Source organism: Mauremys reevesii, linkage group 2, assembly GCF_016161935.1.
Source record: "Mauremys reevesii isolate NIE-2019 linkage group 2, ASM1616193v1, whole genome shotgun sequence".
In the NCBI taxonomy this organism is placed as follows: Eukaryota; Metazoa; Chordata; order Testudines; family Geoemydidae; genus Mauremys; species Mauremys reevesii.
In genome coordinates, this window is record NC_052624.1 from 243,069,411 (window position 1) to 243,080,462 (window position 11,052).

Genomic DNA, 11,052 nt, shown 5'->3' on the forward strand with positions numbered 1-11,052 from the left:
GTTCACAACCTGAGCACACAAAACAGATGGTTGCCCAGGGCAGCAAAATATGAGTAGCAGCAGTTAAGTGATAGCTTACTGTGTTAGAGGCTGAGGCCTATCTGGAGCAGAGATTACCTGGACTGTAAATACACACAGTAAGAGACAGGCAAGTCCCCTGAACAATTACAGCCTAAACAGATAAACCAGACATTGGTTACTGTTCACCCACATTTTACAGATGGGGAACTGAGGAACTGAGTGATTAAGTGACTTGATTAAGGAAGTGGCAGACCCAGCAATTGAATCCAGATCTCCTGAGCCCCAGCATGGTACCATAACCATAAGACCTTCCTCACAATGAATTTTAGGTTATTTTTATATACATATCTTAATTGTCAGGGACTCTGAAGTTTAGAGCAGCCAGAAGTTTGATTTCAATGGGACAGCTGAAGGAATAAGTTACTAGTCAATGTGAGCAAGAGTATCAGAATCTGGCCCTAATGAGTCCGTCTACCTGCTGTGAAGGTAACCATTCTGGCAAGCACTTGCAGTTCAAGATGGCTGTTGTTACACACACACTGTGCTCTCTCGGAAGACTTTACATTCGTTCTTTCTTATTTTGAATTAAATAAAAGAGTCACCCAGACCACAAGCATGCAGTTGTTCTTCGTGAATGGAAAAACATCATAAACCCTCTTATAGTCAGACAGATTTCTCTAAACTTTACTGCACTGATTGGTCAGTCTAATCTGTAGATTACTGCTACTCCTCCCTGTGGATCTGCCTTTTGTCAAGAGGTTTGTTAGTCATATCACCTGATCTACACTAATAAAAGGCACTTATATTCTAGTTGGGCATCTGAGAGCATAGTAGACAGTTAAGACTTGGTGTGAAGGTACTAGGCCTGGACACACACAGACTTGAAATGCCTGGCAATGAAGGCCTTGAGAGCACCACTCTACATGGAACAGCAGAGACTCTTCCTCTGCCACTCCTTACCTAGAACCCTCAGCCAGAGAAGGAATATTGCTTACCTTGAAATTCCTTTCATTGACTCAGCCCCATCCATGTTGGCTCTGTTTAGTTTCTGCAGGTTGCTAATCTGCTTTTAAATTACAGTTCTGGGGGTGCTCATCAACCCCTGGGAGGAGAAGTCAGCCTTCTAGGTTCTGGCTGGTTCTGGCCGGCCAGCCTGCCTGCCAAATGGAGCAACTACCCATCAGTCAGCACTCTGGAGTTGGAGCTGATTCACTAACAGGAGTTACCAGGTAAAGAATTCTCCCTCCGATCAATTATGCCATGACTTGGTTTATCTCTGGCATATTCTGCCGATTATGATTTTATTTACATAAATAGCTGTGCGTTTTCGGTGATAACGGCAATCATAGCTGTAAAGAAAACAAGAGACAGTCAGTGAAGCTTTGTTTTACAAGTAAACTTTAATCGGGGCTTCCCCTAAGGGCCAAAGGGATTGTGAATTGATAGTGATTGAGGCCTTCCCCTATGTTTAGTGTAATGAGGTAACTTCTGTTTGTTTGTTAACACTAGGAAGTTCCTACTGAGACCCAAAGGCTTTTTATTCTAGAGAGAAGCAATTATCATGAAAGCAGATGGTATCATTTAAAGTGTGGGTCTACCCAAGAATGCCATGCTTGAAAGAAAAAAAAAAAGAGTCAGGATCAAGGTGTGTGGATAGCCAATCTTGGGATTTGTTTTAAATGTGAATTTGGGATGGTTGGGGCCCCTGACTCAGACTCTCCTTTTTCTCCTTCTTTGTAGGTAGGAGCCTTACCCAGGCAGACTCCTACATCACTGCAGAGGGCAGAGAAAACTGGAGTAACAGTCTCCAGAAAAGGGAGAGACTCAGAACAATCAGAAACCTGCCAAGGGAAAGCACCTGTGCCCCATTTCAGAGAATCTCTAGTAGCTAGTGATGAAGTGGAAAGGGAGCCTCTTCCTAGAGCAGGAAAGATGGAGCAGGGTGGTTAAGAGGTATATTGTACCAGGCAGTTCCCTTTTTATCTCTGGGCATTTTGCCTACCAAATTTTCCCTATGTTTATAGCTGGCAGTGTAGTCTGTATTTCTTCACCTGCGCTGTTAAACAACTGCTGCATTTTACATAAGGTAGAGACAGAGATTCCCTGTTCATAGTTTGCAATGAAAGGCTTTGAACTACAGCTACTCCTCACTTAATGTCGTAGTTACATTCTTGAAAAATTCGACTTTAAGTGAAATGATGTTAAGCGAATCCAATTTCCCCATAAGGATTAATGTAAACGGGGGGCGGGGGGGGTTAGGTTCCAGGGAAATTTTTTTCACCAGACAAAAGACATTATATACATATACAGTATAAGTTTTAAATAATTTTAAACAAACAATTTAATAATGTACTCACCAGTGATGACTGTGAAGCTTGGCTGAGGCAGGGGCGTAGCCACAGGAGGTGGCGGGGAGGCTGCAGCCCACCCACTTACTGTCCAGGCCCACCCACCCCCAGCCCCAGCTCTGCTCCAGCCCTAGCGCTTGCCCCACTCTGCCCGCCCCGTGCTTCAGCCGGTCAGCACAGTCAAGGGCTCGCTCCGCTCCGCCTGCCCGGCGCTCCAGCCAGAGAGTGGGGTCGAGGACAGAGCTTTCCCTGCTCTGTCCATCTGCCTGGCACTCCGGCCGGGGAGCAGGGTCGAGGGCTCGCCCCACTCCGCATGGCGCTCCTGCCAGGGAGCGAGGCTTGCTCTGCTCCACCTGCCCAGTGTTCCAGATGGGGAGCAGGGTGGAGGGCTCACCCCACTGTGCCCGGCACTCCTGCTGCAGAGTGGGGTCGGGGTATATGGGCTTGCCCCACTCCACCCGCCCGGCATTCCACCCAGGGAGCAGGCAAGCCTCCGACCCCGCTCCCCAGCAGGAGCACTTGGCGGATGGACAGAGCAGGGCAAGCCCCCGTGCCCTGAACCCACTTCCTGGCAGGACCGCTGGGTGGGCAGGCAGAGTGGAGCAAGCTTTTGGCTGGAGCACTGGGCAGGCAGAGCAGGGCAAGTCAGAGTATGAAAGAGGGTGGATCGTCTGGCTCCTCCTCTTGCTGAACTTTCCCAACGTGAAAAAACACATCTAGAGATTGTTGTTTTGTTCTCCTTTTTTTTTTCTTGGTAAAGTTCTTTATAGCAATTCATTATATCATCAACTCCTCTAATCACGTTGGAGCTGCATTCCCTGTAAGGATTTGCAAGCCAGTTTCAATCATTTGGAAAGCTTCAGAAAGATGTTTGGTAGTCAAAATTCGATGGGTTGGTGGTGGTTCTACTTCTTGGCCCTCTTCTTCCATTGCTCTTATCACCTCTAGTTGCATCAGATCTTCATTGGTTAGCTCTTCTCTGTGTGATTGCAGAAGTTGTGCAAGGTCAGCTTCTTCCACCTCATGAAAACCCACTTTCTTGGCCAAGCTGAAGATATCCTTCTTCACAGCGGGGACAGATCTTTAAATCTTTTTAAGTCACTGACACATTCAGGCCACAACTTCCCACACACACCATTCATGCATACCAGGACTCACCAATGTTACTGATGTACTTGAGGATGCATATTGATATTGGCATAGAAAGTACACTTATTAAGTTTGCAGATGATACCAAACTAGAAGGGATTGTAGCTGCTTTGGAGGATAGGGTCATAATTCAAATGTCTATCCGGGATGGTCTAGACAGTATTTGGTCCTGCCATGAGGGCAGGGGACTGGACTTGATGAACTCTCGAGGTCCCTTCCAGTCCTAGAATCTATGAATCTATGTTGTAGTCACACCAAAACTGTTGAATCATAGGCTTGCCTTCCCCATCAGTGCCTCTGATGAACTGGTCAAAAGTACGGCGTAATATGCCCTAAATGCAGCAATAGCTCATTGGTCCATGGGTTGGATGAGTGATGTGGTATTAGGTGGCAGAAAGACAACTTTGACATTTTCGCACAGGTCATCCAGGTTGATTGGATGAGCCAGTGCATTATCAATAAGCAATAAAATCTTGAAAACAAGATTTTCCTTGGCACAGTATTCCTTCCATGCAGGGATGGCATAGTCAGTCATTCTGAAAAAATAGCTACAATTATCCATGCTTTCGTATTGGATCTCCAAATGACCAGAAGGCATTCCTTTGAAAATCCCTTGAGTGCTTCTGGTGTTTCGGAGTGGTACCTTGTCAGCGGTTTCATCTTCATATCTCTGGCAGCATTACCACCTAGAAGCAAGGTTAGACGGTCTTTAGCTGTTTTAAATCCAGGCGCTGTCTTCTCCTCTCGGGAAATGTAAGTCCATTCAGGCATCCTCTTCCAGTAGAGCCTGTTTTATCGACATTAAAGACTTGCTTAGGTGAATAGCCACCTTCCTCAATTATTCTCGTGAGATAGTCAGAGAATTTTTTAGCTGCTGCAGGATCAGAACTAGCCGCCTCACCAGACATCTTGATGTTATGCAGGTGGAAGCACCTCTTGAACCAATCAAACTATTCCCGACTTGCCATGAATGTCTCTGTCTGTGATCCTTCACCTTGGTCTCTCTTCAAATTGTCATAAGAACATAAGAACAGCTGTACCAGGTCAGACCAAAGGTCCATCTAGCCCAGTATCTGTCTACCGACAGTGGCCAATGCCAGGTGCCCCAGAGGCAGTGAACCTAACAGGCAATGATCAAGTGATCTCTCGCCTGCCATCCATCTCCATCCTCTGACGAACAGAGGCTAGAGACACCATTCTTACCCATCCTAGCTAATAGCCATTTATGGACTTAGCCACCATGAATTTATCAAGTCCCCTTTTAAACATTGTTATAGTCCTAGCCTTCACAACCTCCTCAGGTAAGGAGTTCCACAGGTTGACTGTGCGCTACGTGAAGAAGAACTTCCTTTTATTTGTTTTAAACCTGCTGCCTATTAATTTCATTTGGTGACCCCTAGTTCTTGTATTATGGGAATAAGTAAATAACTTTTCCTTATCCACTTTCTCCACATCACTCATGATTTTATATACCTCTATCATATCCCCCCTTAGTCTTCTCTTTTCCAAGCTGAAGAGTCCTAGCCTCTTTAATCTTTCCTCGTATGGGACCCTCTCTAAACCCCTAATCATTTTAGTTGCTCTTTTCTGAACCTTTTCTAGTGCTAGAATATCTTTTTTGAGGTGAGGAGACCACATCTGTACACAGTATTCGAGATGTGGGCGTACCATGGATTTATATAAGGGCAATAATATACTCTCAGTCTTATTCTCTATCCCCTTTTTAATGATTCCTAACATCCTGTTTGCTTTTTTGACCGCCTCTGCACACTGTGTGGACATCTTCAGAGAACTATCCACGATGACTCCAAGATCTTTTTCCTGACTCGTTGTAGCTAAATTAGCCCCCATCATGTTGTATGTATAGTTGGGGTTATTTTTTCCAATGTGCATTACTTTACATTTATCCACATTAAATTTCATTTGCCATTTTGTTGCCCAATCACTTAGTTTTGTGAGATCTTTTTGAAGTTCTTCACAATCTGCTTTGGTCTTAACTATCTTGAGTAGTTTAGTATCATCTGCAAACTTTGCCACCTCACTGTTTACCCCTTTCTCCAGACCATTTATGAATAAATTGAATAGGATTGGTCCTAGGACTGACCCTTGGGGAACACCACTAGTTACCCCTCTCCATTCTGAGAATTTACCATTAATTCCTACCCTTTGTTGCCTGTCCTTTAACCAGTTCTCAATCCATGAAAGGACCTTCCCTTTTATCCCATGACAGCTTAATTTACGTAAGAGCCTTTGGTGAGGGACCTTGTCAAAGGCTTTCTGGAAATCTAAGTACACTATGTCCACCGGATCCCCCTTGTCCACGTTTGTTCAAAGAACTCTTAATAGATTAGTAAGACACGATTTCCCTTTACAGAAACCATGTTGACTATTGCTCAACAGTTTATGTTTTTCTATGTGTCTGACAATTTTATTCTTAACTTTTACAAAACTTTTTGCCTTAGCTTGTATCACTAGCAAACTTAAAGGTATGTTCCGCTGGTTTTGGTCCTCTATTCACACTGAGAGAAGACGCTCCATGTTTTCCATCAAACTACTTCTTGATTGACTTATTGTAGTAGCACTAGGCGGTGTTACACACCAAGCACTAGCCCTGATCTTGCCGGCATTACTCCAAATTGTTCTCACAGTGGTCAGAGTAAGACTTAGAGCAATGCCAATGTCTACCACATGCTCGCCTGCATCAAAACACCTTAAAACATCTAATTTAGTACCCAAACTAATAGTATTTCTGGTTTTCTTACTGCTACTGCTAGGCACTCCACTATCACTTTCTGGGCGTTTTTGACTCATGATGCTGGGCAATACAATCACGAGTTAGAAATGTTCAGGGAATACTTGTACCGACATAACGTAAACAACAATGGCTGCCACACTGAAGCGGGAGCATCGCTTGTCTTATGTCACAAAGTAGTTACCTGCTAGCTGGCGGTGACCAAACAACGTTATAACCAAACATTGCACTTTAAACGAGTATGTTCTCTAATCAGTGATCAGTGATGTAATAAAATAACGTTAACTGGGACCACATTAAGTGAGGAGTTACTGTACTATACATTGTTAATTTTGTTATACTATTTCCTTCCCTACTCAGTATTATTCCAATTATTATAGGGAAAATATATATTATTAGGTGTTTAAAAAGATAAAATATTTAAGAATACCAAAGTTTAAGTAACATATTGTGATTGTTGGAAATGTCATACTATTTTAACACATTAAGTCACAATCCTGCAAACATTTATGTGAATGCTTAACATTACGCACAGGACTCTGTGTAAGTCTTTAGAGGACTGAGGCCTTAATTGTTACAGTCTGAACTTTGATGTTATCCAGCAACATAGCAGGGAAATCATACATGCAACCAAACAAACCCACCTTCAGAGGTTACTTTTTATAAGCTATAGTATCCTAGAAATATGAAGGAATATTATTTCTATATTATAAATCTATTCATGGACTATCAAGTGCATAAACTGTTGAATTTTTTTTTTTTTAAAAGGTGACTGCTAAGGAATTTTTTTTTAAATGGGTGTCTGTGGTTTGTTGTTGTGCATTTTTGATGATGAATGAAGGGCCTCAAAAGGTAGGTTTGTTCATCTTGGTTGTTTTTTACCTTTAGAAAAATACACAATGATGATGTAACGTAAAGTAAAGCGTACTACCTTTACTGAAGAAGTTCAAAGTCCTTCTATATCTCTGAATAGCTGTGAGATAATTAGCTTAAATGCTAGAGGCAGATGAAAGCAAAGAATCCAGGACTGATGTTGAAATTATGTAAGAATGGGACTAGGTTTTTCCCCCAAGGTGATCTTTGGTAAGTAACATAACTGCCTGTGGGCCATGTGCTTCTCTTTGTAACCAGAGGAGCAAAACTGCCTCAAAACACACACAGACCGTGGGATTTCTCTGGTGTAACTGCAGGCCATGTTTGGCCTACCGAATTTTTATCCTGGTGCTAAATCATAAAAAAGAACAAGATGGGAGTTTCAGAGGTAGTTTTTCATAAGTTTTCAGCCCCCGCTGTTAAGAACAGTGGGAGCTACTAGGTGCTGAACAATCTGAAAATCCGAACACGTTGTGTAGTCCCTAAATGGCAGCTGAGCTCTTCTGAAAAACTGGCCCCAATTGTGGGTGCTGATGTAACTCACACACCTCCTGAGTGTAGTGCTCTGTCCCATGTAGTGTCACCGAGACCACTTAGAGATTAATGAGTCTGCTACAGCCAAGGGCCATATGGCTCTTACCTCATGCATTTAGCTCCCGAGGTCCCAGGCTTGATCCCGCCTGCTGATGACCGGGGTCTGTTGGTGTTACACTGATCCCTTCTGACAATCTGTCTTTTGGGGTGCAGGTTGAATTTGCAGGATGGCAGTTCAAAAACATCTCTTTTATTTGTAAACTGAGTGCACAGACAAAGTCACTTTCCAAAGGAGAACCACATCTTAAATAGGGATCATTGGTCAGACTGTAAGAAAATGTGTTTAGAAGTCCATAACTCCCATGTGCCTGTGGGTAGGCAATAAGAATGTTGACCCATTTAGTCTGGAGTCATGCACACAAACAACTGTCTTTCTAGCCCTGTAGTTTCAAATGTTCTCTTCATGCAGGTCTTGCATAGGCATGAAAAAGGACCCAGGGAACCCAAAGAATGAACTACAAGTGTCAACATCACCTCCTTTAAGGCTGACTCACACATGCTGTGAGATCTCTCTGAAGTGAAGTGAGATGGCTAGTGTAGCAGTGCATTTGGTTCATAGACCTTGAGGAGTCCTGTCCTGATTCACTTGGTAAACAGTGGAAATCCTGTGAGCCTCTTGCGAAAGAAGAGAGGCTACAACTCACTTCAGTTCCACCAGGATAAAAAGAGAGAGATTTAACATATACCTACCTACCTGTATAATGGGGTATTTGAGACAGAATTGTTGGGGCTGCTGAGATCTGTGAAGCCCCCACTGCAATTTTGGACACTATTAAATAATGAGCTGTATTTGAAGCAACAAGTGTCTGGAGATTTTCATAAATTGGTTCAGCTGCTTCTGTCTGATGTCTCCCAATGGAATGATGAGAAGATTCTGCCTTTAGTGACGGCCAAAAAAAACCCATGATAGTGTTTGCAAATAGTGCAAATGAATAAATGCACTGGCACATTCCTGGCAAGAAAGGAAAATTTGCACACAAAAAAAATAATGTATTTTATAGAGTTACTTATTCCAATTTAAGCAGTGATCTGACACAAGATCCAAAAGTTCAAAATCTTGGGGCATCATAGGAATAATTTCCTAACATGGCATAGATGCATCATCAGTGTCAGGAGGGGAAGAAAAGCAATGTTTCTTTGGGATGTCACTTGGGGCTTATTTCATTTCTCTCTTTATTGTCTAGTGCTAATTCCACAGCCAGGTCAACATTTAAGGATACCTTGCTCATCCAAGAATTTCTTCTTTCCCATAAATAACTCAGTTTTTCAATATAAATAAATGAAGCATGTATGCTTCATTGCAACTGCAGAGTGCTAGGCAAATCTGGGGAATTGTGTGTTTCATAGGTCAAAGTGGAGGGAAATGACCTTTTAAAATTTCATTGTCTTCCAAGCTAGGTCTTTATAAGTATCTGAAATTGATAATAATTTGCACTTGTTTACAGCCTTCCATCCAAGGATCTCTAAGCATTCTGCAAATATTCGTTAATTATGTCTTACAACAGCCCTGGAAACTGAGGAACAAGACAGAACAGTGACTTACCTGACAGTAACTGGTTCTTTGAGATGTGTTGTCCATATAGATTCCACTCTTGGCGCACATGCACTCTTTTAGCCAGCAATGGCTGTTGGGCCACACCTGCACCCTGATGCCTCCCCCACCCCAGGGCATAAAGGGCTGAGTGAGGCCAACACACCCTCAGTTCCTTCACCCGTACAGACTCACGGTGTTACCAGACTTCATGGAAGCAGTGATGGAGGGCAGGTTGTAGAATAATATATGGACAACACATCTCAAAAAGCTATAGTTACTGTAGGGTAAGTAACTGTTCTTCGAGTGCTCATCCATATACATTCCACTCTTACTGCCTCACAAACAGTCACCTGATGTACAGGTGGATACTCAGAATCTACTTAAATAAAGACTATAAAACAGCTCTGCTAAAGTAAAGGCATCTAGATCAGATGCCTTCTGGTGGGCCGGACTGGTTTGTTTACCTGCTACATCCACAGGTTCGGCCAATCGCGGCTCCCACTGGCCGAGGTTCGCTGTCCCAGGCCAATGGGGGCTTCGGGAAGAGGCATGGGCTGAGAGATGTGCTGGTCACCACTTCCCGCAGCCCCCATTGGCCTGAAACAAACCAGGCCGGCCCAAGTCGCATGCCAAAGGTTACCAGTCCTTGGAGTAGTGTCTTGTAAATCCCCAGGTAGCTGCCCTACAGGTTTCAGAGATGGGAATCCTTCTCAAAGAGGCCATCGATGCTACCTGTGCTCTGGTGCAATGAGTCCTGATGTGATTTGGTGGGTCTAAGCTATCTGACAGCATAGCTTAATGTAATCAGAGATCCATGTTGAAATTGTTTGGGCTCTCAGTGTAAGCTCTAACGCTCTGTGTAAGCAACAAATGAATAGTCTAGGTCAGGGGTAGGCAACCTATGGCACGCGTACCGAAGGTGGCATGCAAGCTGATTTTCAGTGGCACTCACACTGCCTGGGTACTGGCCACCGGTCTGGGGGGCTCTGCATTTTAATTTAATTTTAAATGAATCTTCTTAAACATTTTAAAACCTTATTTACTTTACATACAACAATAGTTTAGTTATATATTATAGACTCATAGAAAGAAGCCTTCTAAAAATGTTAAAATGTATGACTGGCATGTGAAATCTTAAATTAGAGTGAATAAATGAAGACCCAGCACACCACTTCTGAAAGGTTGCCAACCCCTGGTCTAGGTGATACTCTACATGATTTGGTCCTACCAAGGTAGAAGGAGAGACTCCTAAGTACATTTAATGTATGGAGCCTAGCCTCCCCTTGGTGGCACGAGGTTCAGGGAAGAAAACAGATAAGTGAACAATCTGGCTCAGATGGAAGTCAGAGATCACTTTAGGGAAAGCCCTATGCTGCGCCGTAAGGGTAACTTGTGGAAGGCAGTGTATGGTGGGCCTGCATCTCCCCTACCTTGCAAGCTGATGTGATTGCCACTAAAAAGGCTGGTTTTACTGAGGAATGGTGTCAATGACTCAAACAGGGGACCCATTAATCTTGTTAAACCCACAAGATTTCAGAAAGGAGGTGGCCCTGGACTAGGGTTGCCAACTTTGGTTGGCTGGATTCCTGGAGATTTCATCACATGACATAATCTTTCATTAAAGATTAATCTCTAATTCCTGGAGACTCCAGGACAAACCTTGAGGGTTGGCAACCTTACCCTGGGGTGGAGGAAAGACATGGACTACTCTGAAAAACCTAACCACCAACAGATAAGAAAATATTGTATGGCCTGGATTGGAGGAGGATGAGCTGATATTG

General features: G+C 43.5%; 1 long non-coding RNA gene across 1 annotated transcript; it reads left to right on the forward strand.

Moving 5' to 3' along the window:
* The first annotated feature begins 1,837 nt into the window (after positions 1-1,837).
* LOC120396746 lies at positions 1,838-8,407 on the forward strand. Its single transcript, XR_005593338.1, has 3 exons — positions 1,838-1,974; positions 7,039-7,122; positions 8,147-8,407. It is a non-coding gene; the product is annotated as an uncharacterized LOC120396746 (long non-coding RNA).
* The last annotated feature ends 2,645 nt before the right edge of the window (positions 8,408-11,052 follow it).